Source organism: Chamaea fasciata, unplaced genomic scaffold (assembly GCF_029207755.1).
Source record: "Chamaea fasciata isolate MVZ Bird 193981 ecotype frontalis unplaced genomic scaffold, bChaFas1.0.hap1 SCAF_6, whole genome shotgun sequence".
Classification (NCBI taxonomy): domain Eukaryota; kingdom Metazoa; phylum Chordata; class Aves; order Passeriformes; family Sylviidae; genus Chamaea; species Chamaea fasciata.
In genome coordinates this window covers 21,891,592-21,908,984 of record NW_027094091.1, presented here as the reverse complement: position 1 = coordinate 21,908,984, position 17,393 = coordinate 21,891,592, and the positions used below count along the sequence as shown (strand labels likewise).

Sequence of the window (17,393 nt, the reverse complement as noted above, 5' to 3'; positions counted from 1 at the left end):
CAAGCAAACAATAATCTGCCAGTATACAGCCAGCAGTATATATCCCATGTAGGAGAAATGAATAAAATTTGTAATATCTGACTTGTGGGAAATTCTCATCTTCCATTGTTTGGTTTTCATACCAACACACCAAGAGTCTGAAGCTTTTGATTTTTACAGGGTCAAAATTCTGTCAGTTTGACTAGGAAAAAAAATAAATTTACTTACTTCTTGGGAGGTAAGAAGTAGGAACTAAGGTGACCCCCTCCCAGGGAGGATTGCAAGAGATGTGATGCCACTAGAAAGATAGGACAGCAAAAGTTAGGAGTAATATGTGGTGAAAACACATATTCTCCTTCTGCAGTTTGGATCTGAGTTTTGCTGTTCTAGTGCTTTATGTTTCTGCTCCCTGTGCCAGTCTTTCTTTCAAGATGCTGAAGCCTAGCTGGAGCTAAAATAATTGAATTATGGTAGTAGCTTCTGAGTAGCAGCCAAAATATTCTCTGCAGTCAGAGGAGGCTTTTGATGCACTTGGCTTCTTCACTGTTTAAAAACACCTACTCTTTCTCAGCTTTTAAATTAACAGTAAGGAAATCTGAACATGAAGGAGACTGAGAGTTTGGAGAGGCTTCTTCTGGAGTCTAAATAAGCATCTCTAATCTTGGCAACTACTTCTTGTTTCTGATAACTTTTTGTAAGAAAGACTTGAAAAGAGGGAAACCTTGTGGTAAATCACTGAGGAGTATCCCTCAAACAGATTTAGTCTGAAGCAAAAAACAAACAAAATATATGGTACTGATGCTGGAGGGTGTCAAACTTGCTTCTCACTTGACTCCTATAAATATTACCCAATGAAAGAATAGGAGAATGTGACTACTGGATGTGCCTTAGATAGCTGCAATAGGCACAAACCACTGGCAGGGCATTGTAACAGCCCAGCCATGCTCTGCAAATGTCAGTACTAGTGCCACCAGAGCTGAGCTAATGACAGGGCTAACGATATTGGCAGCGGCCCAGACAAAATTACTATCTCAAGAATTGCTGCCTTCTGCTCTAATGATCCTGTAACAGTACTCACTTATTTTTAGATTGGTCATCATACAGCTTTTTCACAGAGCATTTTATCAAGTGAGTAAAAAGAAAGAGGAAGTATGAACAGTTAAATCCTCTGTTTCTTTCTTACTTTTCTCAGGTTTCTTATATAGACACTGTACTTTGAAAGCTTTACTTTTCACTGGATGTATACAATGACTTAGGTCTGAAGATACCTGTTGAAGGCCTTTTTTGGTTACAAAGTCAGCTTTTTGTGCACATTTTCTTCAGTGATATATGTGTCTGTGCAGCAACTTATTTAGGATGCTGGCAGGGACAACTTTTTGTATTTGGGAAATTGGATCACAGGATATAGAGGATTTTTTTTAACTTTTTGTAATACAAAGTGCGTGTCTTGCCTCTGGTCTTGCACCATTTCATACTGAATCACTTTCTTCAGATTTCCAAGGAAATTTCTACTTCTAAGTTCAAGGCTATTTTCTCAGGTTAAAAAATGCAGATGATAAACTTAATGTGGAAGACGTTTTTGACAGCCCTTAAGTGAAAGATTCCAGAAAACAAATATACCAGATGAGGAACCCTTGAGGGAAGGGTTCTTCAGAAGCCCTTGAGGACCTGTACAGCTATGAGGAACATCACAATTTGCTGATTTTCTGATGGTGGTTTTATGAGGTACTGGTTGATAAATGGCAGGGTGCAAATAAAAACACTCATCAGTATCCCATCTGTATGTCTGTGCATCCATCCATTGCCTGCAGTGTATGCATTTTCTCTGCTTAATGTGTTTCTGTGTCAGAATCTGTTTCATACTGTATTTCAGGTCCTGCTTAAGAAAGAAGCTGCTGACTGAAGTTCCCTGGTATATGTTACAGGAAAAGGTGGTGGGGATGAAGTGATTTGTTTTTTTCCCTCATGGTCTATTATATTAATATATCACCTCTAATCATATAGCTGTTCATAGTAGCAGAGCATGCTTGCAAAACTCCTGCAGTAGGGAGAATTTTGTGGTCCCTCTGTGGTTGCAGGGCTATATACCTGACAGAAGCTGGAAATAGTACCTTCCTGGCTCACTCTTGTAGGCAATACCCTTTCCATGCCTTTAACTTAGCATAGCCTTGGGTTATACATTTCCTGCTACTGAATTGTGCCTTTCAGTTGAGGGTGGGAAACAGGTAAAAAACCAGAAATTCTGCAAGAGTGTTATTGCTTCAAGATTGTCTCAGGGTGAGTTTTCTCCATTCTGCCTCAAAAGTTAGCTGGGATTTTTAAACCTTTTTCTGTTCTAAACTTTGGTGCTTCTATTTTCCCTGGCAGGATTCCCAGAGAATCTTCCTGTCTATAGAACAAGATGAAAAAGCTGACCTCAAAGCTGAGCAAGATAGTTGTATTTGATCCAGTTTGGTGTGTTCTCCTACTCACATCATCTGTGAAGCTATTTGTCTCTATTCATTTTTGCCTGAGTTGACATGTAATTCTGGAAGCAGCAGAGGTGAATGACCTTAGTTAAGCTCCAGGATATCTAGTGCCTGTTTTCGTGTGTTTTTAAAGCTGTTTTAGTTATGATGGAAGAAGCCAATCCCTGCCACCACTTCCTTTTCTCTCCTGCTTCATGCAGAAAGTGAACTGCAGAAGGAGGGATTCTTTCTAGGAACGAAAAGGAAAAGCAGGAGTTAATTCTCTTATGAATGAGAGAAGGGAAAAATCTCCCATTACTTCTCACCTCGTGGTAAGAAAGAGGTTTTGTTTTCTTTCAACTATGCCTCATGCCTGTCAACTGGCACTTGTCCTGGTGGTACAAGGTTTTCTGGTTCTGAGCTTCTTCTCAGTCTTGTTTGATTTTAATTATGATGCACTCATTATTTTTAGGTTTAGCTCTTTACATATAGCATGGCACTTGTTATAAAATAGTTGTGTGAAAAACAGACTTTACTTTCCAAAAATCTTCTTTTTCTATAGCTCAAGGATTCTTTTCTTGGTGTGGGAACAATTTTAAAATAGTTAGATGATACTATCTGTTTCTTAACCCTTCATCCTGGATGTGCACTTGCTTCATGCTAGCCTTTGTTTTCATTCAGCTGGCAAACAGAACTGTGTCTAAAACAGTTCTAGTTAAATACCATTTTCCTTCTTGTAAACACCATTTTCCTTCTTTTAATTAGAGACTGCAGCCATCTGAATTTGACTTTTATTTTACTGCCAGCTCTAAGAATATAAACAGTCTTGTGATCCATGATTAATGTTTTACTGTGAGTCTATAGGGGAGGTCAGGGGAAAAAACTCAGACCAAAAGAGTTCCTTGGAAGCTCTATACTCTTGAGCTGGGTAGGTGTAGCATGTCAGATATCAACATGGCTATCTAAAATTCAGTAAAATTATGCTGATTATTTCCTGTTTCATGAATAATTTTACTGTCAACTGGCACTGTTTGTATTTTAGTCCAGAACAGACAATGTGTGTGTGTAAAAAGCCAAAGTGTAAATGAGCCACAGGTACATAATCTCCTCTGGGGTTTGGCATTATTTAACAAATTATCAGGAAGCAGTTGTAGTGGAACTTACTTTTTCATCCTAGAGTTACACCTTACACGGCTGATGTTCTAGCTCAGAAATATAGAAATGTCTTCCAACAAAATGTACAGGTAAATTATCTATACTCGAATACTCAGCTAGAGCATCTTGAAATTACATATTCCATTTGTAACTTTCTTTCTAGTACTCCAGATTTGAGATTTCTGTGGCAAGACCTCTTCCCCTCTCATACAGAAGCTCTGTTGACTGGTGCATCTGAGCAGAGATTGCAGCCCTGCTTGGGCAGCGGTGGGGGCTGCTCTTAGCCAGCCCTGTGGGAAGTCAGCAAGCACTAAGTCCCTCATTTGAGGCAAAGAAGCAGTACAAATTCCTGAAGAGATCTGACAGCTGTTGAAAGAACTGAATTTTAGTTGCTCTTTAATATTTCAAGCCAATTTTTAGAATAAATTTCCACAGAAATTTGGGATTCCTTTCTGTTACATTGAAGAGGTTCAACTCAAGCCAACAGAATTGCAACAGTGCTGCAAAAAAAACCCAGAAAGAACTCTGAGCTTTGTGCTCATAAATCCATGTTCTGGATTTTAAGGGCTATGTTTGTGTTGTGTAGATGTAGGCATTCCTACTGTAAACACAGCCCCTTTGGAAGATGACGATACAGTTTTAATCAAATTAATAGGAGAAATATTCTGACATTCAGTTTGAAAGTAATTGAAGGTGATCAACATCTTATTAGGCTGATTATCCTAAAAACTATGAAATGGGTTTGGATATTGAGTAGTTTTGATTGGCTTGCAATAGTTTCAGTGACATTAATTTGATATAACTACCAGTTTTCATTTTTTACAATTTATTGGTCTAATCAGATTAGTGTAGCAAGGAGAAAGTAATTAAAAAAAAGTTTTGCTTCCTGAATATTTGTATGACTTTGAACACTTGTGTCAGGGAATCTACTCTCTCCACAAATAAGGTGGAAGTCTCCCCTGAATGGATCCTAGGATATACAAACTCCAGATAAATTTTTTTCTTTAACTTTTAATAAAATAATTGATAAGAAATATTACAAAAGGGCAGAAGACAAAAGTAATAGAAGTCAAATGACCTAAAAATCAAGATGACTCACAGTTTGCACTCTTTTTTAAATAATCAAGCAAGGTAAATGTGCTCAGTTTTTTTCTCTGAAGATTCATCTTACATTTCTGTCTGTTTTATGTGAATGACTTATAAGACTTCTTAATAATGATATCTTTCATCCCCATTTTAATGGAAGTGGAAAAGATGTGTTCTGTGTTATGTTAGGAAAGGAAGAGAACAATTACAACTGATTAGAGTAAGGCTTAAGGGGTTCTGGAGATCCAATTAGCCAATGATCCTGTGGTCATCTGGCTTTAGGGGCAGGTCCCCCCATCAAGGAGAGTGTCAGTGCATTCCTCACAATAAAGAAATGTGAAGCAAGTGCCAAGAGAGCCATTTGTACTCTATTTTATTCAAGATCCATAAAACTGAGGATGGCGAAATTATAGCCTTATAGCCAAAGGCCTTGAAGACATAAACATGGTGATTGGTTTTCCTCAGAACATCCAAACAATTGATGTTCATTAAATGAGCCCTGAATAAAAGGGGTTGTTCCATTTTTAACCACTAGATTTTTACAGTGGCTATTCAAAACTCATAATGCAGATGTACTCAACTGTTCTATGGCATTGAAAGTTCAAAATATCTCTGCCTAAGTGAGACAGTAGCATGCAATAGCTTAAGTTGCCAGGTGGAGTTATTGTACAGTTAAAACAGATCTCTGAAAGACTTCTGTTTTGAAGTTTCATTGTTTCTAATTTTTTCTAAGTATCCATGGAAGTATTATAGGGGAACTCTAAGAATTTTTACCCTTTTAATCATGGTGAAGGTAAAAGTACAATGAGAGGTATAGTTTATTTGTATTCCTATGACCTGTTTCTGTATTACAGCCTCTTTATTAGCCAAGTCCATTAAATGCTCTTTTCCCAATGGCAATAGGCAGACGTTCCAATAAACCTGTGTAACCTAGTTTACTTTGTAGCTCAGAGTGCGATGCTGAGATCTCATGAGGAGAGATGTGCCACTTCCTTGCTATTTTGGGAAGCAGTAACTGGAGCATTTACCAGTTTGCAATACAAACATGCTAACATTTACTCTTCTCTTTAAAATTGTTCACTTATCCATATTAACAGTGTGGGTGGCCTAGTTAGATGGGGGTTTGCCTTTGGTTCTCTGGTCTTAATTTGTCTTCTTCCATTCTAATGCTTTGCTCTTTTTATCTGCTACGCTTGCTTTTAATTTTCTCTCTTAGGAAATGCATTTATATTGCATAGTCTTTTGTATGTCCCTGATTGTGTGGGGAATCAAATGAAGAACAGAGAAAGACTATGTCAGTGAAAAGCCAGCATTAATAGGTCCCAAAGGATTACTAGGATTTATGACTACTTCCATTAGCAGTAGAATAAGTACTAAATATTGAGCAGTCAAGTAAATGAGAATATGAGGATACTGTGACTTATCTAGGATGATTCATTTTTTGACTGTAATCTAAAACTATTTTTTCTGAAGATAAGTAAAACTTTTCTCAACCTTCACATAGTACCTTTGCAGATGTGTAAAACAGAGGGTAAATCGGATGGCACTGAGTAAGTAATAAGAGAATAGACAGTTCTGAGTGCTATTCTCAAAAAGTTCTGGTATGGTATACTTCATGGTATAGGTCATTATAAATAGGACTGCAGAAGAGGCTTTATTTGTCCAGCTTTCTGGAGCTGCAAAATTATTTCAATTCCTGGACAGATCATTCACAGATGGGTATTATAAATCTACTAAATGAACTGGTAAGACTGTGAAACTGAGAACAAAAGAGACAATTGATGAAGTATACAAGGATATTAGTCCTTTAGTAGTCTGATGTGAAGTAACTTTCCCTTGAGGCTTTTCTGTGTGTTCAGATTTGGGCACATCATATGCTGACCTAGTCAGAATACTGTATAATCTTGCTAATAGCAACTCTTTGTCGTTTGAACATAATGTGTGGGTCAGAGCCAAGAACACAGAACCAGAATGTAACATCAGTTATTTAAACTATTAAAATGTATTTGTCTTGCTTAATCATGTTATTGTACTAAGTATTCTGAATATGGGTTTTTAGCCCCACAGCATTGGTGCAAATAAACACTGTCAGGAGAGCTGGATTGTAGATTTGGGATTGGTTTTTCTGTCCCCAGTTTCAAAAAAATTTACAAGGCTTTGTTTGGAATTTATCCAAGCAAATTTAAGCTGCCTAGAAGCTGGGTGTCCTGTGTAGCTTGCTGAGTGACAAATAGTTGCCCAGGAGCCAAGGGGATGAATCAATGGGGATGGATCTTGCTTTTCTATTGATTGCTCAGGCTACATGCCAGACTCTAGGCATCTAACTGTTTGGTGATTTGGCTTGGGTAATGAGGGTTGCACCATAATTAATTATTTTCATTTGTTTCTGGAGAGTGTTACTTTAGTTACTCTGGAGAAATAATCTTCAGAAACTAAGTTGCTGGTGACAATTTTTTTGCTGCTAGTTAAGAAATATATTGCTTATGCACTCTGTTCTGTTAGTTTTTATTGCTGTATGACCGAGCTTGCCTGTTATCTTTCCAGAGATGCTGAAAGGGAGGACAGAAAAATTACTAGAGGCAAAATATGATGGAATTTTAAACCCCATTTTGCAGTCTAAAACCTGTGTGCATTTTGGACAATCACGTCAGTTGAAGGTATCAGTCTGCTGTTTTTCTCTGACCTCACACTTTGAATGTCTCCATCTTGCCCTTCATGTGGGAGCAGGGTATAGTTCTTTTCTTCAGTCTGTCCATCAGCTCTTTTCCTTAGGGAACAAAAAATAATGGTTGGGCTGAAATTTTTGAGGCATGGGGAAAAAATTATGTTAAAATACAGTTATTGTATAGGAAATTTTGAGATAAACTTGTTTTTTTCAGCTTGAAAGTGCCATTTTTTTTTTTTTTTTTTTTTTTTTTTTTTTTTTTTTTTTTTTTTTTTTTTTTTTTTTTTCCAGCTGTGAGAAAATGTTGGCAGGTAAACAAGGCTTTGCTCCTTTTACAAACTAAGGCTTACAAGCTAACATTCCAGCCAAACCAGATATACATCTATTCAAAGATGCGGCATAAAGATAACGAGCTGCAGTGGTCTTGTAATTGTCGTTCATAACATGGTTTCTGTTTTCCTCCAGAGCAATTACTTTTGCATCACACACTACTCAGCAGATAATCTCTTCATTGACACTCATATCCAAGACATTCTTATTGTACTGCTGACTTGTAATAGCAGCCTCCTTGGGAATATTGTTCGGGTTATTTTTGTTCTTGTTTTTTCTTTCAAGCACATGGCCAGAAAATACTGAATGTTCCCAAAACAGGCTGATGTCTTCATAGATATGAGGTCACTTCAAAAAACTGATACAAAGTTTTAGGGTGTTTAGACTTCCAAGCAGAAGCATCTCCAGGGGGATGCATATTAAATGGATGTAAGAGGCAAAACAGTAAGTCAAGGAGCGGAATTGGTAGGTAAGTGGTATACCACTTGAGTATACTTTGGCAAGGGTGGGGGGAAGTGATAAGAAGTGAAGAGATGATCTGGTTATGCTCAAATACATCAGGACTAAGACAAAAATGCCACATGTATTTTGCAGCCAGACTTTTAAATAGCTTGGATGCCCTCCAGTAATTTAAATGAGTCTTTAGCATGACTCATGACCAGGCTGAACTTTGCCAGTTTCACTGCAGGGAATTTCTTCTATGTGAAGGTGACACTTTGCGGCCTGTATATTTTTGATGTTTTGGTACCTCCATGCCAAATAATCATTTCAATAGAAAGACCATTAGTATTTTAATATTGATTGTCATGTTTTACTTAAGACTATAGCAATAAGAGATATGATTATGGGATAAAATGAAAAAGTACAGGATTTGTAAAGTTTTTTTGATATTGTTACATCTTAGTACAGTATGTAAGGGGAAAGAGTGAAATGTGAGCTTCTACTGTTCAGAATATAATTTCCAAATTACAGTTATTCCAGTTATTGCTATTATTCATACCTTTTGTGAGCTTTTTTTTGGGGGCCTGAATTAACTTATGAGAATTTTAAAAAAGGAATTATAAGTCTCTTTTTATTCCACTGTGTATTATCTATCAGTGTAGAATCCCATGTCTTGTAATTCTGTAGAAACAAATAGCTGGTTGATTTTGAACCAACTTTGAGAAAAACTTGAAAAATTTTAAATCCCTTATTTCAGCTTGAAATGGTTTATCTTTGAAAAAAAATCATAAAACAAACACACAACCAACCAAAAAACCAACCAAACAAAAAAAACCCAAAGCAAAACAAACTAGTAAAAAATAAGATTGTCTAAACAAGAAAAATGCCCAAGCAAATACACCCCCCAATCAGACCAAAACAAAACATATATAGGTCCATGAATGTGCTGCCTTTTTTTTAAAAATTATTATTATTATTTTAATATTCTTAATATATTCTGCTTATCAGGTTGAATTATGTTTTGTCTGGTTATACAATGCACAGCCAGAAACAAACTTCTCAATCTCAGATATCACTTGGTTTGCAGAGTGAAGGCACAGTTATAGTGGCCTCACTTTCTGGTCAAGAAGAGTGTAGGTTTATCTGAAACGGACCTCAAACTCTGAAGCAGGGTTAACTCCAAAAAGTCAAATACTGTGGTTTTAATTTATTTATATAAATAGTTTGAGACTTGTGTAGTTCCTTTACTTTCCAGTATTGCTAAAACAGAAACACTCTTGGTTGACATGCGTGCCAGGTCCTGTGACCGAAGCCAGTGGGAAAGACGAGCTAAAATCCCCTGTATATCCCACACAACATGACCTTTTCCTTACTTAATAAGTTTCTAAAATAGCAACATCAACACTTTTTAGTGGGGACAGCAATGCTTTTATTTAGTTTGGACAAAGAGCAATTTCCCAAACAGCACAAAGATATATCCAGAGCAAGTTAACCTGTGTTTCTGAAACCACATCTTTTGTAGACTCACTTAAGTTTGCAACTGGTCAGATTTGGGCAGGTCATCTTGAGCCATCCCTTACTTTTGGTAAGGAATATTGTTACTCTATTACTACAGTATTTTGACTGAGCCAATCAACACTCTCGAGATTGAGTTTATTCAGTCAAACAAAATATGACTGACATGTGGTTACACATTTTCTTTCCTGGAAGTGGTTGCCACTGACAACAGGGTTTGCAGCCAGGATGTGTGCCATATCTGCAAAATACTTTGAAGTCAATTCAAGACTTAAAAATGAGTGCCTTCTTGGTCTGTGGTTACCCTAGTTGATTCATTTCCATAGGTCAGTGTGCTTGGTTGTCAGGTTTTCATTCTGTTCATTCAAATAGCTTTAACTTGTTTGATGTTACATCACAAGAAGTTCTCTGTAGATTTATGCTTTGTGTAATTCAGAAATTGATGCTAGCACTGAATTTTCAGCTTCCTAACTTTGATTCTTTAAAAAACAGCCATTATTTTAAAATTTTGCCATTTTTCTGTAGCTGTATGTTAATTTCTACCTGCTGTTTAGAGCTTTTAGAAATAAGTAGTCCCTTAAATATATAAGTTTGTATCTTCTGTTGTGGTTACCTGAACTGGTGTGTGGTGGTTGTTGTTTTTTTTTTTTTTTTTTGTTACAGTGGGATCTGAAGAAAGAAGTGGTTTGACATGCATACACCACACTTACACCTATGAAGTGCTAAGGTGTATTCATAAGTTACAGTAATATCCAACAGGTGGAAAGGACAAGTTATAGAGAAATAAAATACTGAGACTAAATTCCTGATTAATAAATCCATAATTAAAGCCCCACTGCCATCTTTGGGGTAATAATTTTTAATAATGCTGTTAAAATATATTCTAGTTACTCATAAAAATATTTATGGTATATTCATCTGTATTTTTAATCAGGCTTTACAGTAAGCATCTGTTTCTGAGACAAGCTGCTCAGAAGTTGTTTAATATTGCTAAAGAAGGAAAGAAAAATTTCTTTTTAGTTGGAAAGTTATATGGAAAACAATTTAAAACCTTCTTTTCTCAGGCTATGATATAAAGAACAGTTTTTCTATGTACTTCAGTTTTACATAACACAGTGCCTGACTGACACAGGTAGATAACACAAAGAGGATCCATGACAGACCACCTGGAAGTGTCCTTCACTATAAACAATAACACTGTGTGGACCACTAAATGGTAGGACAGGAGACACCGTATCACAGACATTTGCATACCCCAACGGAGTCCAAGTTGGCAGCCTTAGAAAGTGGGTGAAACTAAGTAAACTGATTTAACTCCATATTTAGGAAGTGGCATATACAATCTCCTCTTGAAAAATATGATGCTCAACAGCTTTGGAAATACAGTAATGTATTTACTTGTCTCAATATGGATTTTTCTACCCAGTTTTTAGGGTCCCAGTTCCTAATTATTGGCCTTTGGGCTGTGGGAATTGCAGTTCTTGACTGCTTTGAGGGAAGCTGCTCTCAGCATTCTGTTCAAGTTGTCTCTATTTTCTTCTCAGTTTGCTGTAATATTTTTCTTAATTTTTGAACTGTTCTGTATAAATGCCTTCTATAAAACAGATGGCTGCACTTCAGTGGCGGATGAAGTGCTGCCTTATATATCTAATTTGTAACCTTAAATGAACAGAAGCTTTATTTTAAATTGCTGATTTTCATGAAAGCAGTCCAAACCAGTTCACTAGCAAACTTTACATAATAGTGTCATGGCTTGAACTAAAATGGAAAGTCCTTAGTTTTGGAAAAAATCCTAAATACTTTACCATTTATACAGCCATCTGTTGTACCAAGGGTTGGATCTCTTTGTATGCTCTCTCTTCTAAACTTTTAGTCTGGTGTTTAGTGACTATCTTTCCACCTTCTTCAGAAAAATATCCAACAGCTTTTCCCATTGTTGTGTGAACAATCACATAATTACACAAATTATTTAATTGCATAATGCCAGCAGAGAAGTTACCTAAGTATTTCCTGCTTTCTGAGAGTTGTTGTTCAAAGTAGTTTTGGCTCACATAATGATGAAAAATCACAACAAGAGAAAATAGTTCATTTTCTCCCACGTAGGTCTCTATTTTTGGTATCTCAAGTAAGTTTAGTTTAGCACAGCTTCTGGATAGGATGAAATAAGGCGCAACAGTGTGAGACTGCACGTTGATTATAGAGCACCTGCAGCTTTAGGAGTCCTTACTCAGTGAAATTATATAAAACTCTGATCTAGTGTAACCGTATGCTGCTGTTTCAAACACCTCCAAAAATACCAACAAAATTAACTTTATACTAGTGATGTTTTGCTGCATGGGGATTTGCTGAGTACCCTGCTATGAGCACAGATGATATAAAAAGTTGAGGCAGTTATAACAGTGTTGTACACTCTTGATGGTTAGAAATGTAATGTGTTTTTGTCTAACGTGGATCAAATTAATGCTACAACAGTCCACAAATCCAGTGTTTAAGACTGCAGAATTCCTGCTTGAACACTTAGTTGGCAATTTTTTCTATTTAAAATCATAGATAATTTCTGAAACTTAATTTCTTGACTGCAGGTCATAATGCAAGTGAAAAAACCATTGGTAAATTATTATTAATTTATTCTGACTGAAAAATACTGACTGCTGGGATTAAGGGGGAAGTGTTATGCATGTTCATAATGAAACATCTTATAATTTACGTTGCAGTTGATACGTGTATGTGCACATATATTTGTGTAAATACACAGAAATATGTACATTACTCCTTTGCTCTTTTTCTCTCTCTCAGAAGAAAGGTATTTTTAATATACTGATTAATGGTTAAAATATTAATTAGGGAGTCATAGAAATTATTTAAGATAATTTTAAAAAGTAAGGAAAAATGAATATGCCTTCAAAGTGGCAGATCCTGAGTCGTGATTAAGCTAACAAGGAATTGAATCCAAGGTATGGGATTACAGAAGTTGAAGGCAAAAAATTGATCGTAAGAACTTCTCAGATTGCCTCCTGATGAATTAAAATTTAGAAATAGCTGGAGCTAGGTGGAATTTGTTTCAACAGCTCATTCAGTTACCTCTGGCCTTGCTTGCTTTCTTATCCCCTCCTTAAACTTAAGGGGTAATGAATTTGGCTTGGTTTGAGGAAAAGGATTTTCCTTTTTGACATAAAAGTCACTAATATTTTGAATAAGGATTTAGTCATAGTGAAGAGTAATTAAAGATTTGAGTGTACTACAACTTCTGTAGATCTTAAGATTCTGCAGACTACTGCTTTCTTGCTGTAAAGCCTGAAGAATGGCACCAGAAAGTATACTTGGGTGCAAAATAAGATAAGGATAAACTTTTTTATTATCATTTTCAACCCCCCCCCCCAGAAACCCCCAAAATAAATCAAAATCTGAAAAACCAAATGCCCTCTCACACACAGAGACAATTTGGACATGCTTACAGTCTTTCCTATTGTTTCTTCTGTTAAATATGCTCTTAATATGACAGAGCATTGAAATTTTCAACTGCCCCAGGGAAAAAAATTATGTCTAGGTAACAGCTATATATGGAAAAAAAGAAGACCAGATGCCTGTGGTGGCCTGATAAGTCACTGGATATATATGCTTAAAAAAAAAAAGTTATATTCCTTCATTTATCCTTGAGAAAAGGGTATTTCTATTATTGTAGTTGCAGACAAAGGTTATGAAAACATGGCTACCACATAACACTTGTCACTTTAATGGCTTCCTAAGCCTTTGTACTCTGCATAAAACAGTGATGTTTTATAAATAACAACTTGGATCAGGTTTAGCATGGCTTCCAAAAGTGTATCTTAAAATTCACTGTGATATCTCAAATTTCTACACAGTAGTGTCATCAGAGAGGTTAAGCTGAAATTTTGGGAAGTGAAAGTCTGTCTTAAATGTTTTGTATCTTTTCATAATAGAGCAGGGAGTAAAAATGAAAGCATTATCTTGTTTTGACATGGTTTATTGGATGTGTTCCTTAGATTTTCATCATTTGTGTTTCCTACCCTGTATGACCTCCCACTGAAGGATTGCAATGGCTGATTTACCAACATGTAAATGAAATTCCTTTTTATTTACCATATATAATATTCATAAGGCATTTCTAAATGATACAGTTTGGTGCGTCACACAATTAACTTCTTGAAGACTTTTTTCAGGACATAGCTAAGATGGTCTTCTGAATTGTCATCATGCCTTGCATGTTGGACTATTCCCATTTTCTTCTCATCTAATTGCTAGTCTGTTCGAACATTCTTTTTGGTAGAGGATGGAGTATATTCACTATTAATTGTCTGTGCTAATGTAAATAATAGTAAAAGATACAGTTGATAGGCAGGCTTTTTAGAAGTCAAGAACTAATAAAACCAAAGGTTAAAAAAAATTATTTTGCTGGGACAAATACTAGATTTTTTACTATTATATGAGCTAATTAGAATGATGGAAAATACTCACTACTTATACAGGGATAATTCTTTTGCAAAAAAGAAATCTGACTTCTTAAAATGTTCTAATATTCTATAAACAGCTATTTTAGTGGGCTTCTAAGAAAGTATATTTATATAGGAAAAATTTTGTAGCCTCATATGGTCCTTAAGTAGATGGGAGGTTCATTGAAATATTAGAGTAGAAAGTTAAATGTTTTCAAATCATTATGGAAAACAGAAAGGATTTGTTCAGAAAGTTGAGGTTCTGTTGGTTGTGTGATGAATGAAGCAAGGAATTTAGATACACACATGGGGATGTGTAGTCCTTGAAATCATAACAAAACATGATATTAGATCTCAAGCTCTGAGAGATATTGTAAAGAATAATTAGACCAGACTTGAAGAGTATTTGGGCTATTCTAGGAGGTACAAAATATATGCAGTGCAGTCTTCCTGTGGAAATTGCATCAACATGGATGTATCACAGATGGAATAATTCTCCTGGTGGTCTGTTTTTTCTGCCTGCCATATTGTAGGTCTATCACAATGCAGAAACTAAAGCTGGTAGTTTGTATTAAGGTAATATTGAAGTTTCACAGAAATCAAAGAATTTTCTGTGTTTTTTTTTTTTTTTTTTTTTTTTTTTTTTTTTTTTTTTTCACAACAGGAATGATGGTTACATCCATGTGGAGGAAAGAGTGAAGGAAGGAGGGATTCGAGTGTCCTCTGAGGCTGAGGAGGAGAAAGAGATGGAAGAAGGTGTATATAGTAGATGAAGCCTGCATAGGCAAAATGTTTGATATCTGGTTGGTCTGGGTTTCCTGTTGTGGTGTGTTTTTTTTTTTTTTTGTTTTTTTTTTGTTTTGTTTTGTTTTGTTTTGTTTTGTTTTGTTTTTTTGTTTTTTGACCATGTATTGCTTATCTTTGAAAACATGTATGTTTTCTCCCAAAGCTGGTTGAGCCATCTGGCCTACAGGGAGGCAAAAATGTTTCATAATAAAAATGCAATGCATTATTTATATTAATAATTCATTACAAAGTGACATATTTCATAATTTTATCAAAACGCTTCAAGTTGTTATTGAAATACAGGACCTGTAAGCTTGTGCTCATCTCAAGCTGAACATTTTCAGAAACCATTTTGGCAATCAAAGTATCTTTAGTGTATGGCCAGTAAAATAGAAGGATAGTTTTAGATTTTTGAGAGTGTGTCCTATATGTTTAAGAAGCGAACAATATTCAAGCTAGAGACTGTTTTATAGGCACTATAGGAAATATAGACACTACAGGAAATATTTGAAACTTCTGTTGTTAATAACAAAACTGTTTTTTCTAGTGGTATTTTCTTAGGATTGTCTCTCTCTTTAAAATGTGTGTCTAAGGTTTTCTCCCTAATGTGTAACTTTCTCCCTATGTGTAACTATTATTCTGCAGTATCTGAAATAAGAAAGCTGCCATTTATGCTTACACATAGACTGAAAATCATGTTTGAAATTGAAATTATCTCTGTGGGTATTTTTTCCCCCCTCAAATGCCTTATGGTAAATTTGCCATTTTTACTGAATTACCAATATATACTATGTTACCTTATGAAGACTTTGACTGTCTGAGGGTTTTTTGAATATGATTCATGATGCCTTTCTTTCCTTTTTCTTGTAGAAGCAGTAAAACAGATGTTCTTTCTGATTTCAGAAACAAAGAAGAAAAAAGGAGAAAATTCCTCTTGCTCTGATTATTTTGTAGTCTTACTATAGCAGAGATGGAACTCAAGACTTGAAAACTTGTTTCTCACCTCACTAGATATGATTATTGCTTTATTATTTAATTTTTTATGTGTTGGAAAATATGTGAGTAACTGTGTGAAAAAGATTGCACTGAATTTTTCTTTTGGATATCATACATTTATCATTGCTTCTTAAGAATCATTCTTTTCAAAAGAGTTTTACTTACTGCATAGCAGTGCCAAAGCCAGCAGCAGCGGGCTAAGTCTCAAAAAATGTATTTCATCTTTATAGCTCTGATCTTCTCATGCATCAGTAGAAAAGTCTGAAAGGTTGTAAAACTGCACCAGGCAAAAGAATGGGCCTTACATTGATTATCATGATTTGATAATCAAGGAACTGGTAGTCTGAAGTCAAGTGGCATATGATCTGTGATAGGGCAATTTCAATTATTCATGCTATTGTAGGAGGAATATTACCATGTCTATTGCTGCTGCTTGTACAGTGGCAATTCTCTGCTTCTGAATTTGTTTCTTAGAAGTAACTTTGAAGATGAAAATCAATTTGTAGTATACAAAATTGGAATCGTGTGCAACCAGGGGGTTATGTTCATGCAAAAAACCCCCCACAAAAATCTTTGAGATACCACTGAGGACTCTGAAATGACAGCTCATCATACCGGGGTGTCTCAGAAATCCATGCACAGTAAGCCAGTGGACTGGATAATTTACTCAGATTGTGCTGTAGCCCAGTATTTAAAACAGAGGACAGTGACGTGTGGGTGGGTGTCTCAACTCTTGTGTCCCCAAGACCACAATCCCTGCAAACTGTGCAGACCATCTGAGAAGTCTGTCTTTCTAGTAACTCCACGCTTATTCCCAGCAACCAAGCTGCTGATCCTGAAAGAACTGAGAAGCAGGTGTAAACTGACTGGTACAAATTAGATGAGACCTTTTAAATCTGTAAGAATGAAGACCTCTTTGAACTTGGCAGTGTATCTTAGGGAACCTAGCACCCTGATCAATTCAGGACAAGGTGGAGCTACCCACCTCTCAGCAGCCTTATCCTCTTCTCCTCTTCACTCTGTTAAAACACTGTGTGAGAAGAAGGAAGCCAAAACATATTTTGAGAGGTCTCCGAGTCTGGGTAAGCAAGGGACATGATTGAAAATCATGATATGGATAAAAAATTCTATTCCATCAAGTTTTTCCTGTCCATGTGTTCTCATGTAATCTGTTCTCATATAATAATGTTACAGCTGATGTATTGCATTTGAATGATTCTCGAAATTGAAGCAGTTGTCCCTTCTTTGTGTGGTTTTCATTCTGTTTCATTAAATCTAATTTCTTGCTCTTACCCTGTCTTTAACAACCCAACCTTTAAACTTTCTAGTGAATACTCCTTCAGGCATCCTTGCTTCTTCCCTTTGCTTTTCTTCTCCTGATGGGATGTGTTTCATTTCTGGCTTTTGTGAGAGTCTCAGTGGTCTGTGCCAAGAGTTTAAATAACAAATTTGATTAAATTAAAAATATGTGTTTTCAGCTCTTTGGAAAACAGATTGTCTTTTGTGCACAGCTGTCATCCCTGTTTGGGTCTTCTAACTGCT

The 17,393-nt window shown here is 35.9% G+C and overlaps 1 long non-coding RNA gene across 3 annotated transcripts in view; it reads left to right on the top strand.

Annotated features, from left to right (window-relative positions):
* The window catches only part of LOC136290571 (uncharacterized), a 59,779-nt gene extending 44,080 nt beyond the window's left edge, over window positions 1–15,699 (top strand). For 2 of the 3 annotated variants that reach the window (XR_010721220.1, XR_010721222.1), the window contains 2 exons: window positions 7,212–7,324; window positions 14,734–15,699. This is a non-coding gene — a long non-coding RNA (uncharacterized lncRNA). Of the gene's footprint in view, window positions 1–2,437; window positions 2,522–2,647; window positions 2,759–7,211; window positions 7,325–14,733 lie in introns of those variants that run through there. The other variant, XR_010721221.1, reaches the window with a different exon arrangement.
* Window positions 15,700–17,393: the final 1,694 nt, after the last annotated feature.